Source organism: Triticum aestivum, chromosome 3B (assembly GCF_018294505.1).
Source record: "Triticum aestivum cultivar Chinese Spring chromosome 3B, IWGSC CS RefSeq v2.1, whole genome shotgun sequence".
Taxonomy (NCBI): Eukaryota; Viridiplantae; Streptophyta; class Magnoliopsida; order Poales; family Poaceae; genus Triticum; species Triticum aestivum.
Genome location: NC_057801.1, coordinates 509,482,020 through 509,499,073, shown reverse-complemented (window position 1 = coordinate 509,499,073; position 17,054 = coordinate 509,482,020).

The following is a 17,054-nucleotide window of genomic DNA, read 5'->3' as shown; positions in this document are numbered from 1 at the left end:
TAACTCTAGCCATATTATCACTCACGCGTTCTATCTCGAAAGCGTTATTCTTTAACTCTCTACCAACATAAGCATTAAAACTTTCTTGTCTAGCCATAAAGTCATCAAATTCATCTAAGCACGGGCTATGAAATTTAGTAGAGGGGATTTCAACTTTATCATATCTATAGAGAGAATTTACCTTTACTACCTGTGTCGGGTTATCAAGACAATGTGGTTCTTCAACATGCAGTATACTAAGACCATGCATTTCTTCAATAGGTGGTAAATTCTTAACATCTTTAGCTTTAATACCTTTTTTTTCATTGATTTCTTTGCCTCTTGCATATCTTCAGGACTGAGAAATAAAACATCTCTCTTCTTGGGAGTGGGTTTGAGAATAGACTCATGAGTTGGCTCAATTGGTTCAGGAATTGCCTCAGGAATTGGCTCAGGAAGAGTCCAATTATTTTCATTAGTCAGCATATTACTCAATAGTAATTCAGCTTCGTTGACTGTTCTTTCCCTAAAAACACAACTAACGCAACTATCCAAGTAGTCCTTGGAAGCATCGGTTAGTCCATTATAAAAGATATCAAGTATTTCATTTTTCTTAAGAGGATGATGAGGCAAAGCATTAAGTAATCGAAGAAGCCTCCCCCAAGCTTGTGGGAGACTCTCTTCTTCGATTTGCAAAAAGTTATATATTTCCCGCAAGGCAGCTTGTTTCTTATTAGCAGGGAAATATTTAGCAGAGAAGTAATAAATCATATCCTGGGGACTACGCACACAACCAGGAGCAAGAGAATTATACCAAGTCTTAGCATCACCCTTTAACGAGAACGGAAATATCTTAAGGATATAATAATAGCGAGATTTATCATCATGAGTAAACAGGGTGGCTATATCATTCAACTTGGTAAGATGTGCCACAACAGTTTCAGATTGAAGGCCATAAAAAGGATCGGATTAAACTAAAGTAATAATCTCAGGATCAACAGAGAATTCATAATCCTTATTAGTAACACAGATAGGTGAAGTAGCGAAAGCAGGGTCAGGTTTCATTCTAGCATTAAGAGACTACTTCTTCCATTTAGCTAATAATTTCTTAAGATCATATCTATCATTGCAAGCAAATATAGCTCTAGTAGCTTCTTCATTCATAACATAACCCTCAGAAATAATAGGCAATTCATAATCATTGGGAGAACTTTCATCATCACTATCATCAATAATAGCATCTTCAATAATTTCGTTCTCTCTAGCCCTGGCAAGTTGTTCATCAAGAAATTCACCTAATGGCAAAGTACTATCACGCACAGAAGTAGTTTCATCATAAGTATCATGCATAGCGGAAGTGGCATCATCAATAACATACGACATATAAGAATTCATAGCAGTAACAGGTTTAGGTGTCGCAAGCTTACTAATAACAGAAGGAGAATCTAGTGCAGAGCTAGATGGCAGTTCCTTACCTCCCTGATACGTCTCCAACGTATCTATAATTTTTGATTGCTCCATGCTACTTTATCTATTGTTTTAGGCAATATTGGGCTTTATTATTCACTTTTATATTATTTTTGTGACTAACCTATTAACCGGAGGCCCAGCCCAGATTTGCTGTTTTATGCCTATTTTAGTGTTTGGAGGAAAAGGAATATCAAACGGAGTCAAAACGGAACGAAATCAACTGGAGAAGTTAATTTTGGAAGGAAACCAACCTGATGGGCTTGGAGTGCACGCCAGGGGAGTCCCAGGCTGCCCACGAGGGTGGAGGGCGCCCCCCTGGGCGCGCCCCCCTACCTCGTGAGCAACCCGGAGGTCCACCGACGTACCCCCTGCACCCATATATACCTACGTACCCTAAAAATTCCGGAACAGAAGATAGATTGGGAGTTCCGCCGCCGCAAGCCTCTGTAGCCACCAAAAACTAATCGGGACCCTGTTCCGGCACCCTGCCGGGGGGGGGGGGATCCCAACACCGGAGGCCATCTTCATCATCCCGGCGCTATCCATGATGAGGAGGGAGTAGTTCACCCTCAGGGCTGAGGGTATGTACCAGTAGCTATGTGTTTGATCTCTCTCTCTCTCGTGTTCTCTCTCGTGTTCCTCCAAGGCACGATCTTGATGTATCCCGAGCTTTGCTATTGTAGTTGGATCTTATGATGTTTCTCCCCCTCTACTCTCTTGTGATGAATTGAGTTTCCCCTTTGAAGTTATCTTATCGGATTGAGTCTTTTATGAACACTTGATGTATGTCTTGCGTGGGATAACCGTGGTGACAATGGGTTATTCTATTGATACACTTGATGTATGTTTTGGTGATCAACTTGCGGGTTTCGTGACACTTGGGAACCTATGCATAGGGGTTGGCACACGTTCTTGACTCTCCGGTAGTAGCTTTGGGGCACTCTTTGAAGTACTTTTATGTTGGTTGGATGAATCTGAGATTGTGTGATGCATATCGTATAATCATGCCCACGGATACTTGAGGTGAGAATGGAGTATCTAGGTGACATTAGGGTTTTGGTTGATTTGTGTCTTAAGGTGTTATTCTAGTACAAACTCTTTTATAGATCGATCCAAAAGAATAGCTTTGCGGTGGTTTCGTACCCGACCATAATCTCTACGTTTGTTCTCCGATATTAGTGTCTTTGGAGTGACTCTTTGTTGCATGTTAAGGGCTTGTTATATGATCTATTTATGTTATTATTGTTGAGAGAACTTACACTAGTGTAAGTATGAACCCTAGTCCTTGTTTCCTATCATTGCAATACCATTTACGCTCACTTTTATCGCTTGTTACCTTGCTGTTTTTATTATTGCAGATTACAAAAAACCTTTATCTACTATCTATTTTGCACTTGTATCTTCATCTCTTCGCCGAACTAGTGCACCTATACAATTTACCATTGTATTGGGTGTGTTGGGGACATAAGAGACTCTTTGTTATTTGGTTGCAGGGTTGCTTGAGAGAGACCATCTTCATCCTACGCCTCCTACGGATTGATAAACCTTAGGTCATCCACTTGAGGGAAATTTGCTATTGTCCTACAAACCTATGCACTTGCAGGCCCAACAACGTCTACAAGAAGAAGGTTGTGTAGTAGACATCAAGCTCTTTTCTGGCGCCGTTGCCGGGGAGGTTAGCGCTAGAAGGTATATCTTTAGATCTTGCAATAGAATCTTTTTGTTTCTTGTTTTAGCACTAGTCTAGTTTATAAAAGAAAACTACCAAAAAAATGGAGTTGAGTTTGTCTCATACGCTTCACCTTTTTAATATCTTTCGTGAGTATGATGGAAAGGATAATTGTGCTCAAGTGCTAGAAGAAGAAATCTATAGAATGTTTGGTACTAAATCTTTGAATGATGAGCATGATTCCAATGTTGTTAGTATGAATTCCTTGAATATCCATGATGCTAATGATATGCAAAGCCACAAGCTTGGGGAAGCTATGTTTGATGGAGATGATATTTTTTGTTCCCCAAGCTTTGATGAGCAAATTTACTATGATGAAAGCATGCCTCCTATCTATGATGATTATTGTGATGATACGTATGCTATAAAGAAGAAGTTTGCTTATGTGGAGAGTAGAAAATTTTCTATGCTTTTAGCTCATGAAAAGAATGCTTTAGGTGCTGGCTATATTGTTGAATTCATTCATGATGCTACTGAAAATTATTATGAGGGAGGAACATATGCTTGTAAGAATTGCAATAATGTCAAGTTTCCTCTCTATGTGCTTAAATTCTTGAAGCTATGCTTGTTGTGCCATCCTATGCTAGTTGATTATTGTTTCCATAAGTTGTTTGCTCACAAAATCCCTATGCATAGGAAGTGGGTTAGGCTTAAATGTGCAAGTCATATGCTTCATGATGCTCCCGTTATGTTTCAATTCTTATCTTTTATGAGAGCATCATTATCATCATCATGCCTAGCTAAAAAGGCATTAAAGAAAAGCGCTTGTTGGGAGACAACCCAATATTTATCCTTACTGTTTTTGTGTGTCCACATGATTATGCTACTGTAGTAATCATGTTTTATAGCTTTTGTTTCAATAAAGTGCCAAGTAGAACCTTTGGGAAGACTTGGGTGAAGTTTATGTGATCTTGCTATGAAAAACAGAAACTTTAGCGCTCACAAGATTAGCTTCCATTTTTTACTGGAGAGTGATTTTAGGTTGATTCTTTTTTCAGATGATTAATAGACAAATTGCTCAGGTCCAGCAATTTATTTCATAATTTTTGGGGTTCCAGAAGTATACGTTTGATACAGATTACCACAGACTGTTCTGTTTTTGACAGATTCTGTTTTCTTTGTGTTGTTTGCTTATTTTGATGCATCTATGAGTAGTATCGTAGGGTATGAACCATATAGATGTTAGAATACAGTAGATATAACACCAATATGAATTTAGAATGAGTTCATTACAGTACCTAAGTGGTTGTTTTATTTTCTTATACTAACGGAGCTTACGAGTTTTGTTTTGTGTTTTGTGTGGTTGAAGTTTTCAAGTTTTGGGTAAAGATTCGATGGACTATGGAATAAGTAGTGGCAATAACCTAAGCTTGGGGATGCCCAAGGCACCCCAAGGTAATATTCGAGGACAACCAAGAGCCTTAGCTTGGGGATGCCCCGGAAGGCATCCCCTCTTTCGTCTTCGTTCATCGGTAACTTTACTTGGAGCTATATTTTTATTCACCAGATGATATGTGTTTTGCTTGGAGCGTCATTTTATTTTGTTAGTTTTTGCTTGCTGTTAGTTAGAATAGTGTTTTTCTTCTTTAGTTTCAATAAAAAAGTCAAGGATAGCCTTTGCCATGCTTATTTTGCTAGTTTGCATGTTGCTGTTTGAAAACAGAAAGTTTACCGCTGTTGGACAAATTCCCTAGAAAAGTCAGGGCATGGTATAACGTTGAATCTTTTTGCATATTGAGCTCTGATAAATTTATTACAGTGGGAATTTTAGTTCATAATTTTTGGGATCAGGGAAGTATTGATACTCTTGCATTCTTTACAGACTGTACTGTTTTGGCAGATTGCTGTTATGTTTGCGTTGTTTGCATATGTTCGCTTGTTTAATGATTCTATTTTAGGATAGGAGTATTAAATAGGGCCATTTGCATTTCTACCCCTAACTCGAACCACCTACTCAGATTTGCCCCTAATTTCAAAGCATGCTCAAATTTGCCCCTCTATCATTAATTCAGTACTCAGAAATGCCCTTCCGTCCAGTCAAAGGCCTTTGACCGTCAAAGGCCCATGTGTACTGTAGCAGACAGAAAGTGCTACAGTATTGGACGGAAAGTGCTACAGTATTGTACGGAAGGGCATTTCTGAGTAGTGACGTAACGGCGGAGGGGCAAATTTGAGCATGCTTCAAAATTAGGGGAAAATCTGAGTAGTGGGATCGAGTTAGGGGCACAGATGTAAATGTCCCTATTAAATATGCAGAGGAATTTAGTATTCAATGTGGAATAATAATTTAAGTGATTTGTTACAGTAGAATATGATAAGGTTTTGCATTGGTTTATACTAACCTATCTCACGAGTTTATGTTGAGTTTGTTGTGAATGAAGCTTTTGATAAAAAGAGAAACCATGATATGAGAGGAATTAAGGAGACACAAAAGTTCAAGCTTGGGGATGCCCAAGGCACCCCAAGATAATATTTCAAGAAGTCTCAAGCATCTAAGCTTGGGTATGCCCCGGTTGGCATCCCACCTTTCTTCTTCAACAACTATCGGTTAGTATCGGTTGAGCCTAGGTTTTTGCTTCTTCACATGAGTTGTGCTATCCTTGCATTGCAGTTTTCTTTAGCTTTGGTTGCTGTTTGAATAATGTACCAAGATCTGAAATTCTTTATTGAGAGAGAGCCTTCGTTTAGTTGCATAATTATTTAGCTACTCATTGATCTTCACTTATATCTTTTGGAGTAGTTTGTCATTTGCTCTAGTGCTTCACTTATATCTTTTAGAGCACAATGGTGGTTATATTTTGTAGAAATTGCTAGTCTCTCATGCTTCACTTAGATTATTTTGAGAGTCGTTAATAGCATGGTAATTTGCTTAATGTTAATATACTTGGTATTCAAGATATGTGAAACTTTCTTTTGAGTGGATTGAATACTAAGATAAATTTGATGCTTGATAATTGTTTTTAGATATGGAGGTGATAATATCAGTCGTGGTAGTTGGGTGATTATGAATTTGAGAAATGCTTGTGTTGAAGTTTGCAAGTCCTGTAGCATGCACGTATGGTTAAAGTCGTGTAACAAATTTGAAACATGAAGTGTACCTGGCTTGTGCATCCTTATGAGTGGCGGTCGGGGACGAGCGATGGTCTTTTCCTACCAATCTATCCCCCTAGGAGCATGCGCGTAGTACTTGATTTTTGATGACTTCTAAATTTTTGCAATAAGTATATGAGTTCTTTTGACTAATTTTAAGTCCATGGATTATACGCACTCTCACCTTTCCGCCATTGCTAGCCTCTTCGGTACCGTGCTAGCCTTTCCGCCATGATCATCATTATTAGAGCATTGCCCAAATAAAAAAAAAGAGAAAGGCCAAAAAGAAAAAAAGAAAGCACCAAAAAAAGAAAAAAAATAAAAAAATAAAAAGGGCAATGCTACTATCTCTTTTTCCACACTTCTGCTTCAAAGTAGCACCTTGTTCTTCATGTAGTGAGTCTCATATATTGTGCTTCAAAGTATCACCTTGTTCTTCATGTAGTGAGTCTCATATATTGTGCTTCAAAGTAGCACCTTGTTCTTCATGTAGTGAGTCTCATAAGTTGTCTTTTTATACTAGTGGGAATTTTTCATTATAGAACTTGGCTTGTATATTCCTACGATGGGCTTCCTCAAATGCCCTAGGTCTTTGTTAGCAAGCGAGTTGGATGCACACCTACTAGTTTTCTTTTGTTGAGCATTCATAGCTCTAGTGCATCCGTTGCATGGCAATCCCTACTCATGTTGACATCAATTGATGGGAGTCTCCATAGCCCGTTGATTATCCTCGTCAATGTGAGAGTTTCTCCTTTTTTGTCTTCTCCACACAATCCCCATTGAGGGAGTCCTGGATTAGGGGGTGTCCGGATGGCCGGACTATGACCTTTGGCCGGACTCCCGGACTATGAAGATACAAGATTGAAGACTTCGTCCCGTGTCCGGATGGGACTTTCCTTGGCATGGAAGGCAAGCTTGGCGATACGATATGAAGATCTCTTCCCATTGTAACCGACTCTGTGTAACCCTAGCCCTCTCCGGTGTCTATATAAACCGGAGAGTTTTAGTCTGTAGGACGAACAACAATCATACCATAGGCTAGCTTCTAGGGTTTAGCCTCTCTGATCTCGTGGTAGATCAACTCTTGCACTACCCATACTATCAATATTAATCAAGCAGGAGTAGGGTTTTACCTCCACCGAGAGGGCCCGAACCTGGGTAAAAACATCGTGTCCCTTGTCTCCTGTTACCATCCGCCTAGACGCACAGTTCGGGACCCCCTACCCGAGATCCGCCGGTTTTGACACCGACATTGGTGCTTTCATTGAGAGTTGCTCTGTGTCGTCACCTTCAGGCCCGACGGCTTCTTCAATCGTCAACCACGACGTGGTCCAGGGTGAGACTTTTCTCCCCGGACAGATCTTCGTATTTGGCGGCTTCGCACTACAGGCCAATTCTATTGGCCATCTGGAGAAGATCGAAAGCTACGCCCCTGGCCATCAGGTCAGGTTTGGAAGCTTAAACTACACGACCGACATCCACGGGGACTTGATCTTCGACGGACTCGAGCCACGGCCGAGCGCCCCGCACTGTCACGATGGGCATGATCTAGCTCTGCCGCCGGACTGCGCCAGAGTGCCGCTCAGGTTTCCGCTCCGACCATTAGCTCGGAGCCGACTGTGCTAGTCAGGGACGGACGGTTGGACGCCGCCCCTAGAGTCGCAATCTCTACGGCGATAGAGCCGAACACCGGTTTAGTCCTCTGCGAGGCCAGTGACTCCGAGGTGCCAGACTCCTGTCCGGACTCCGAACCTTCCGCACCCCCTCTGATCGAACCCAATTGGGCTCCGATCATGGAGTTCACAGCCGCAGATGTTTTTCAACACTCGCCTTTCGGCGATATCCTGAATTGACTAAAGTCTCTATCTTTATCAGGAGAGCCCTGGACGGACTATGGTCACCAGGGTTGGGATGCGGACGACGAAGAAATTCGAAACCCACCCACCACCCACTTTGTAGCCACTGTCGATGATGTAACCGACATGCTCGACTTCGGCTCCGAAGACATCAACGGTATGGACGCCGATGAAGGAGACAACCAAGAACCAGCACCTATAGGGCACTGGAAGGCCACCTCGTCATACGACATATACATGGTGGACACCCCCAAAGTAGGGGATGGCGATGAAAAACCGGAGGACGACCCCTCCAAGAAGCAACCCAAGCGCCGACGTCAGCGGCGCCGCTCTAAATCCCGCCAAAGCAAAAACGGCGAGCCCGGCACCGGAGACGTCAACACTCTGGACAGTGCCAAAGACAACCCCCTCCAGCAGGATTTAGCGCAGGAGGATGAAGGAGCCAGCCCTCATGAGAGAGGGGCAGACAGGGAGGTCGAGGGCGACAATTATATGCCTCCCTCCGAAGATGAGGCAAGCCTCGACGACGACGAATTCGTCGTGCCAGAAGATCCCCTCGAACAAGAGCGTTTTAAACGCAGGCTTATGGCCACGACGAGCAGCCTCAAGAAAAAAAAGCAGCGGCTTAGAGCTGACCAAGATTTGCTAGCCGACAGATGGACTGAAGTCCTGGCGGTCGAAGAGTATAAACTCGAATGCCCCTCCAAGAGTTACCCAAAGCGTAGGCTGCTATCCCAACTAGAGGAGGAAGCAACCAAACCTACATCACCAGCGTACGATGCGCCCAAGCGGCCACCCCGTGGCCGCGACAGAGAGGCCTTTTCGCCCTCAAACCAAGCCGCACCCCGGCGCCGCTCCAAGAATACCAGAGCACGGGGAAATGCAACAGACCTGCGAGACATATTGGAGGAATAGGCAAGACAAACAAGATTGATCTACGGATCGCGTGGGCGCCCTACGTCACGTGACAATAACCGCCACACCGGATATGATAAATATGGCCAGGCTGAATACAACAGACAAAGCTCATCCGAGCTACGTCGCGATATAGCGCAGTACAGGGGCGCCGCACACCCACTATGCTTCACAGACGAAGTAATGGATCATCAAATCCCTAGAGGGTTTTAAACTCGCAAACATCGAATCATACGATGGCACAACGGATCCTGCAGTATGGATCGAGGATTATCTCCTTCATATCCACATGGCCTGTGGTGATGATCTACACGCCATCAAATACCCCCCACTCAAGCTTAAAGGACCAGCTCGGCATTGGCTTAACAGCCTGCCAGCAGAGTTAGTTAGTTGCTGGGAGGACCTGGAATCCGCATTCCTTGACAACTTCCAGGGCACTTATGTGCGGCCACCAAACGTTGATGACCTAAGCCACATAATCCAGCAGCCAGAGGAATCGGCCAGACAATTCTAGACACGGTTCCTAACCAAGAAAAATCAAATAGTCGACTGTCCGGATGCCAAGGCCCTTGCAGCCTTCAGACACAACATCCGAGACGAATGGCTCGCCCGGCACCTAGGACAGGAAAAGCCGAAATCTATGGCAGCCCTCACGACACTCATGACCCGCTTTTGCGCAGGAGAAGACAACTGGATAGCTTGTAGCAATAACATAACCAAGAGCCATGGCAATTCGGATACCAAGGACACCAATGGTAGGTCACGTTGCAACAAGCACAAGCGCCGCATTAATGGCGACAATACTGAGGATACGGCAGTTAATGCCGGATTCATAGGCTCTAAACCAAGTCAGCGGAAGAAGCCATCCAAAAGGAACCCTTCGGGCCCATCTAGTTTAGACCGGATACTCGATCGCTCGTGCCAGATACACGGCACCCCTGAACAACTAGCCAACCACACCAACAGGGATTGTTGGGTGTTCAAGCAGGCAGGCAAGTTAAGTGCCGAAACCAGAGACAAGGGGCTGCGTAGCGATGACGAGGAGGAGCCTCGGCCGCCGAACAACAGAGGACAGAAGGGATTCCCTCCGTAAGTGCGGACGGTGAACATGATATACGCAACCCACATCTCTAAAAGGGAGCGGAAGCGTGCTCTCAAGGACATCTATGCGTTGGAGCCAGTCGCCCCAAAGTTCAACCCATGGTCCTCCTGCCCGATCACTTTTGATCAAAGGGACCACCCCACTAGCAACCGTCACGGCGGATTCTCCGCACTGGTCCTAGACCCAATCATTGACGGATTTCACCTCACTAGAGTCCTCATGGACGGTGGCAGCAGCCTAAACCTGCTTTATTAGGATACAATGCGAAAAATGGGTATATAGAGCCGTCAAGGATTAAACCCACAAAGACAACCTTTAAAGGCGTCATACCAGGTGTAGAAGCCAGCTCTACAGGCTCGGTTACACTCGAAGTGGTCTTCGGATCCCCGGATAATTTCTGAAGCGAAGAGTTAATCTTCAACATAGTCCCATTCCGTAGTGGCTATCACGCCCTGCTCGGACGAACCGCATTCGCCAAATTCAATGCGGTGCCGCACTACGCATATCTCAAGCTCAAGATGCCAGGCCCTCGCGGAGTCATTACGATAAATGGAAATACCGAACGCTCTCCCTAAACAGAGGAGCACACAGCAGCCCTGGCGGCAGAACTACAGAGCAACCTATCAAGGCAACTCTCCAATCCGGGTGTTGAACGTCCGGACAACGTCAAGCATGCCCGAACCAACCTCCAACAAAGCCGGCTGGCACGTTCTGAGCGAGCATAGCAGTGCGGCCCCGACCCCAGCCCTCGCCAGATGGTGATATCGATACCACGCGTACATAATTACACTTTGAAAATACCTTAGGCATAAGGGGAGGGGCACAACTACGGCATGCCCAGAATGCGGCTCAACCGCACTTAGGGGCTCCCTATTCTACCGTTTTCTTTTCCTTTTATATACTTTCAGGACCCAACTATTTGGAAGGCCTGTCCGGCAATACACTCGCCGAACACACGATGCAACAGCCAGGGAGAGAACAAGCCGCGTCGAATGTCCAGGTGGTCTCTATAACGAGCTAAATACCTGTTTTACTTAAATTCACGCAGCTTGCCCCTGGAGGGGGACATGTCAAATAATCCCGTCCCTTGCTTATCACACTATTTGTATCGTTCTGCTTTCATAGCAGCTCCTTTTTAATAAACCATACATAGCTTTTACCTATTATTGTATTCATCTATTTTTATACAAATATGTTCAGTCATGACATTATGCAACCGTACACTTTGGTACGGCCAATACACCAGGGGCTTAAGCACCCCATAACATGGTGTGAGAAGACCGAACACTCTCATGAGTGCGGCACCCCGAACTTATAGCATTATATGCATCGGCTCCGAATCATGTCTTGGGTCAATAGTTGGGTTTGCCCGGCTCCCATGTTTTGGTACCTTACGTTCCGCAATGTTGGCTAAGGTAGCGCTGGGAGAACTACTGCGATTGTGCCCCAGTTCAGCTGGGTTAACACCTCAGTAGAGAAAGCTAAAGTTGACCGTCATGATAGTGCGAGAGACCGGTCGCTGTTCGCGAGGTTTTTCGAGTCCCTAGAGACTTATGCCACTTAGAGTGAGGAGCCAGATTTATCTGGCCTAGGCGTGGATAGCGCCCCGAACTCGGTCTTCCGAATACTAGGGGCTTCGCCGAAATTTAAAATTATAGAATTCAATGGCTAAGTGAGAGTTATAAAGCACTATAAGTCCTATGGCCTTGTTCGTTGTGCTGAGCGCCTCCCTAGATGGACCCAAAAATGGGAACAAGAGCGCTCAGGTTTATCCCGAACACCCCAGCACTCGTGGCATGGGGGTAGAAGCCGACGACTTGCATCTCTCAGATGTAATAAACGGCCGCACAGAAGGTAATATTTTAAATTAACAAAGCGTTGCTTAGAGCATATGAACAATGTTTTCAGCGCACAGGATAACAAATGCGAGTCTACTCAAAAATTACATCTTTGGAGCATTCACCCGCTATAAGGCGGGCACCCTTCAGGACGCCCTTATAATACATCTTGGGCGTGCGATACTCCTTGCCTGGCGGTGGCGCGTCCGTCAATAGCTTCTCAGCGTCCAGCTTGCCCCACTGCACCTTAGCACGGGCGAGGGCCCGATGGGCACCTTCAATACAGACGGAGTGCTTGATGACTTCAATCCATGGACAAGCATCCACCAGCCGCCGCACCAGACCGAAGTAACTCCCAGGCATGGCTTCTCCAGGCCACAGCCGAACTATGAGGCCCTTCATGGCCTGTTTGGCCGCCTTGTGGAGCTCGACCAGCTGCTTCAGCTGGTCGCTCAGGGGCACCGGATGTCCGACCTCAGCATATTGAGACCAGAACACCTTTTCCGTCGAGCTCCCCTCCTCGGCTCGGTAGAATGCGGTAGCATCAGACACACTACGGGGCAGATCGGCGAACGCTCCTGGAGAACTCCGGATTCGGGTAAGTAACAGATAATTCACTTTTACATGCTTGCTTTGCATAAAGAATGCCTTACCCGCTGCTATTTTCTTTATCACCTCGATCTCTTGGAGGGCCTTCTGGGCTTCGGCCTTAGGGGTTCTGGCACTCTCAAGAGCCAAGGCGAGCTCGAACTCTCGAGTCTTCGAGTCACGCTGCAAACTCTCGTGTTTTTCCATGAGAGCCTGGAGCTCTTGCCACACCTCCGCCACCTGCTCCTCCTGCTTCTCTCGCTCGGTGCGCTCCAAGGACGCACTGACTTCGGCCTTGGACACCGCCTCCTTCAGGTCGCCACCTCGGTCGTGGCCCCTGCAACATTAACGTTGGTCCTGTTATTATTTGCAACCAGGTATTTCTATATACACTTACATATGGTCTTACATACCGTCCTTGTCCTCGAGCTGCTTCTTGGCACGGCCGAGCTTGTTCTCGGACCGCTCGAGGCTCTCCTTTAATGCATTGACCTCCGCAGTCAGTGCGGCAGAGGTCAGCAGCGCAGCCTGCATTCCCATATTGACATATTTTAGACTCATGCGTATATCTTTTTAGATCCTTAGCTCGGCTTTTCTTTCCGAATGCCAAACTGAGCATCAGGGGCTATTGTCTATGCGGTAACATTTTTATATGTTTTGAATACATACCTCAAAGCCTGTTAACAGGCTTGTACAGGCTTCTATCAGCCCACTCTTGGCAGACTGAACCTTCTGAATCACCACACTCATAACAGTGCGGTGTTCCTCGTTGATGGAGGCATCGTTAAGCACCTCCAGCAAATTGTCCAGTGCCTTCGGTTGGACGGAGGTTGCCGGCATCGTAGGCTTGCCCTTCTTACGAAGGCGCTGCCTGTAGGACTCTGGAACCACTGACGATTTCGGAGTAGTGTCCGACCCAAGGCCGGACTGAGATCCCTCCGGGGCTTTACCCCCTTTGGGCCTGGAGTCCGGGAGGTCGCCTTGCGACGCCTCCAGGACCACCTCCTCCTGGTCTAGTCCCTTTTGGGACTCTACCTCGGCGTCGTCCGCAGGGACCGGGGAGGAAGCCGTCGGAAGTGAAGCACTATTCACATCCAACGAATCCAGGGAGCCACTCGACGAATCGCCGAGCTGAGTCTTGGGTGGACTGCATGATTGAATTCGCCGTCAGAAAATACCGAATAATAGAGGAGCGCCATAAGTTTTTCGGGTATCTGGACACTTACGATTTTGCTAGGGGCTTGACCCTGGATGGCCATTCCTCTCCGCCGTCTTCGGCATCGAAGGCATAGTCCGGCAGAAGGGTCTTCCCCTTCTTGGACCCACCGGCCTCCCCAGTTGGGGTGACCTTCCTTTTCTTCCCTCCCCCCGTTGGAGGGGGAGAGGTTTCTTCTTCCTCCTCCTCCTCCTCGTCTTTAGAGGCGGAGGGTGCTTCGGGGCTGTCGGGCGATGAATCTGACACCACCAGGCGCCAGGAGCTCTTTCGAGTCCCCGTGGCCTTCTTCTTGGCCTTCTTCTCCGGCACCACGTGAGGTGCCGGAACCAGCAACTTGGTCAGACGAGCATCCGCTGGGTCTTCGGGCAAAGGAGACGGATAGTTGATCTGCCCGGACTTCTTCAGCCAGTCCTGTTAAAGGTAAGGGAGTTTAGATCCCGCATAGAGTCAAACTATGTGAAACAAAATACCCCGTAATGGGAAAATTAAGCTCACTGCGCTGGCTTGGCACTTGGCGCAGAATCCGCGATCCTCGGTGACGGGAGGGGAGACCTCCGAGCTCTTGAATAGCACCTTCCAGGCATCCTCGTGCTTTGTGTCGAAGAGCCGGGACAGAGTCTGGTGCTGGGCCGGGTCGAACTCCCACAAGCTGAAAGCCCGTCGTTGACACGGGAGAATCCGGCGGAAGAGCATGACCTGGACTACGGTGACAACTTTAATCTTCCTACCGATCAGGTCCTTGACACAGGTTTGAAGTCCGGTCACCTCTGCCGAATTACCCCACGACAGGCCCGTCTCTTTCCAAGATGTGAGCCGCGTGGGGATGCCAGATCGGAATTCGGGGGCCGCTGCCCATTCAGGGTCACGCGGCTCGGTGATATAGAACCACCCCGATTGCCACCCCTGATGGTCTCTACGAAGGCGCCCTCGAGCCATGTAACGTTGGCTATCTTGCCCACCATGGCGCCTCCGCACTCCGCTTGGCGGCTGCCCACGACCTTCGGCTTGACGCTGAAGATCTTCAGCCATAGGCCAAAGTGGGGCTTGATGCGGAGGAAGGCCTCACACATGACGATAAACGCCGAGATGTTGAGGATGAAGTTCGGGGCCAGATCATGGAAGTCCAGGCCGTAGTAGAACATGAGCCCCCGGATGAACGGGTGAAGAGGAAAGCCCAGTCTGCGGAGGAAATGGGTAAGAAATACAACCCTCTCATGGGGCCTGGGGGTGGGGATGAGTTCCCCCTCATCTGGAAGCCGGTGCGCGATGTCGTCAGACAAGTATCCGGCATTCCTCAACTTTTTGATTTGCCCCTCCGTGACGGAGGAGGCCATCCAACTACCTCCTACTCCGGACATGATTGGAGAAGGTTGAGGTGGGAAGTGCGAACTTGGGTGTTGGAGCTCGAGTGCACAGGGAGATATAAGCCAGGGAGGAAGAAGGCGTAAATGGAAAGGATAGGTCCTTATCCCCTTATATGGGCGGCCGAAACTACAAGCCCCCACCAGCCTAATAAAACTCGCTTATCTCCCAAGCGCCGCGGTTAATGGCGCGGTTGGGTTACCCACGCCCGTATTAATGAGAATCCCGGAATAAGGGGACACGATCTCTGCTTTGACAAGACGTGCCAAGGAAACCGCCTCGCTAAACACGTTGAGGTGGAACAGTATAATGATTCAAATAAAGGCTTGGTCGTGGTGTGATGTCACGCTGCGGAATACGTCAGCAGATTTGATTTGTACAGATATTATTCTCTCTACGATGGTATGTGGAACTTATTTTGCAGAGCCGGACACTATGCTTGTGTTCAACATCTTCTATGAAGTATTCGGAGGAGGAACCCGCCTTGCAATGCCGAAGACAATTTGTGCACCGGACTCATCGTCATTGAAGCCTGGTTCAAGGGCTACTGAGGGAGTCCTGGATTAGGGGGTGTCCGGATGGCCGGACTATGACCTTTTTCCGGACTCCCGGACTATGAAGATACAAGATTGAAGACTTCGTCCCGTGTCCGGATGGGACTTTCCTTGGCGTGGAAGGCAAGCTTGGCGATACGATATGAAGATCTCATCCCATTGTAACCGACTCTGTGTAACCCTAGCCCTCTCCGGTGTCTATATAAACAGGAGAGTTTTAGTCCATAGGACGAACAACAATCATACCATAGTTTAGCTTCTAGGGTTTAGCCTCTCTGATCTCGTGGTAGATCAACTCTTGTACTACCCATACTATCAATATTAATCAAGCAGGAGTAGGGTTTTACCTCCACTGAGAGGGCCTGAACCTGGGTAAAAACATCGTGTCCCTTGTCTCCTGTTACCATCTGCCTAGACGCACAGTTCGGGACCCCCTACACGAGATCCGCCGGTTTTGACACCGACACCCATCATCATATTCTATTCCACTCGTAGTGCTATATCCATGGCTCACGCTCATGTATTGCGTGAAGGTTGAAAAAGTTTGAGATTATTTAAGTATGAAACAATTGCTTGGCTTGTCATCGGGGCTGTAGAAGTTGGGAACATCTTTGTGTGACGAAAATGAAGCATAGCTTAACTATATGATTTTGTAGGGATAACTTTCTTTTGCCATGTTATTTTGAGAAGACATGATTGCTTTGATTAGTATGCTTGAAGTATTATTATTTTTGTGTCAATATGAACTTTTGTCTTGAATCTTTTGGATCTGAATATTCATATCACAATTAAGAAGATTTACATTGAAATTATGCCGAAGTATCACTCCGCATCAAAAATTCTTTTTTATCATTTACCTACTCGAGGATGAGCATGAATTAATCTTGGGGATGCTTGATACGTCTCCAACGTATCTATAATTTTTGATTGCTCCATGCTACTTTATCTACTATTTTAGGCAATATTGGGCTTTATTATTCACTTTTATATTATTTTTGGGACTAACCTATTAACCGGAGGCCCAGCCCAGGTTTGTTGTTTTCTGCCTATTTCAGTGTTTCGAGGAAAAGGAATATCAAACGGAGTCAAAACGGAACGAATACAACTGGAGAAGTTAATTTTGGAAGGAAACCAACCTGATGGGCTTGGAGTGCACGCCAGGGGAGTCCCGGGCTGCCCACGAGGGGTGGAGGGCGCGCCCCCCTGGGCGCACCCCCCTACCTCGTGAGCAACCCGGAGGTCCACCGACGTACCCCCTGCACCCATATATACCTACGTACCCTAAAACTTCCGGAACAGAAGATAGATCGGGAGTTCCGCCGCCGCAAGCCTTTGTAGCCACCAAAAACCAATCG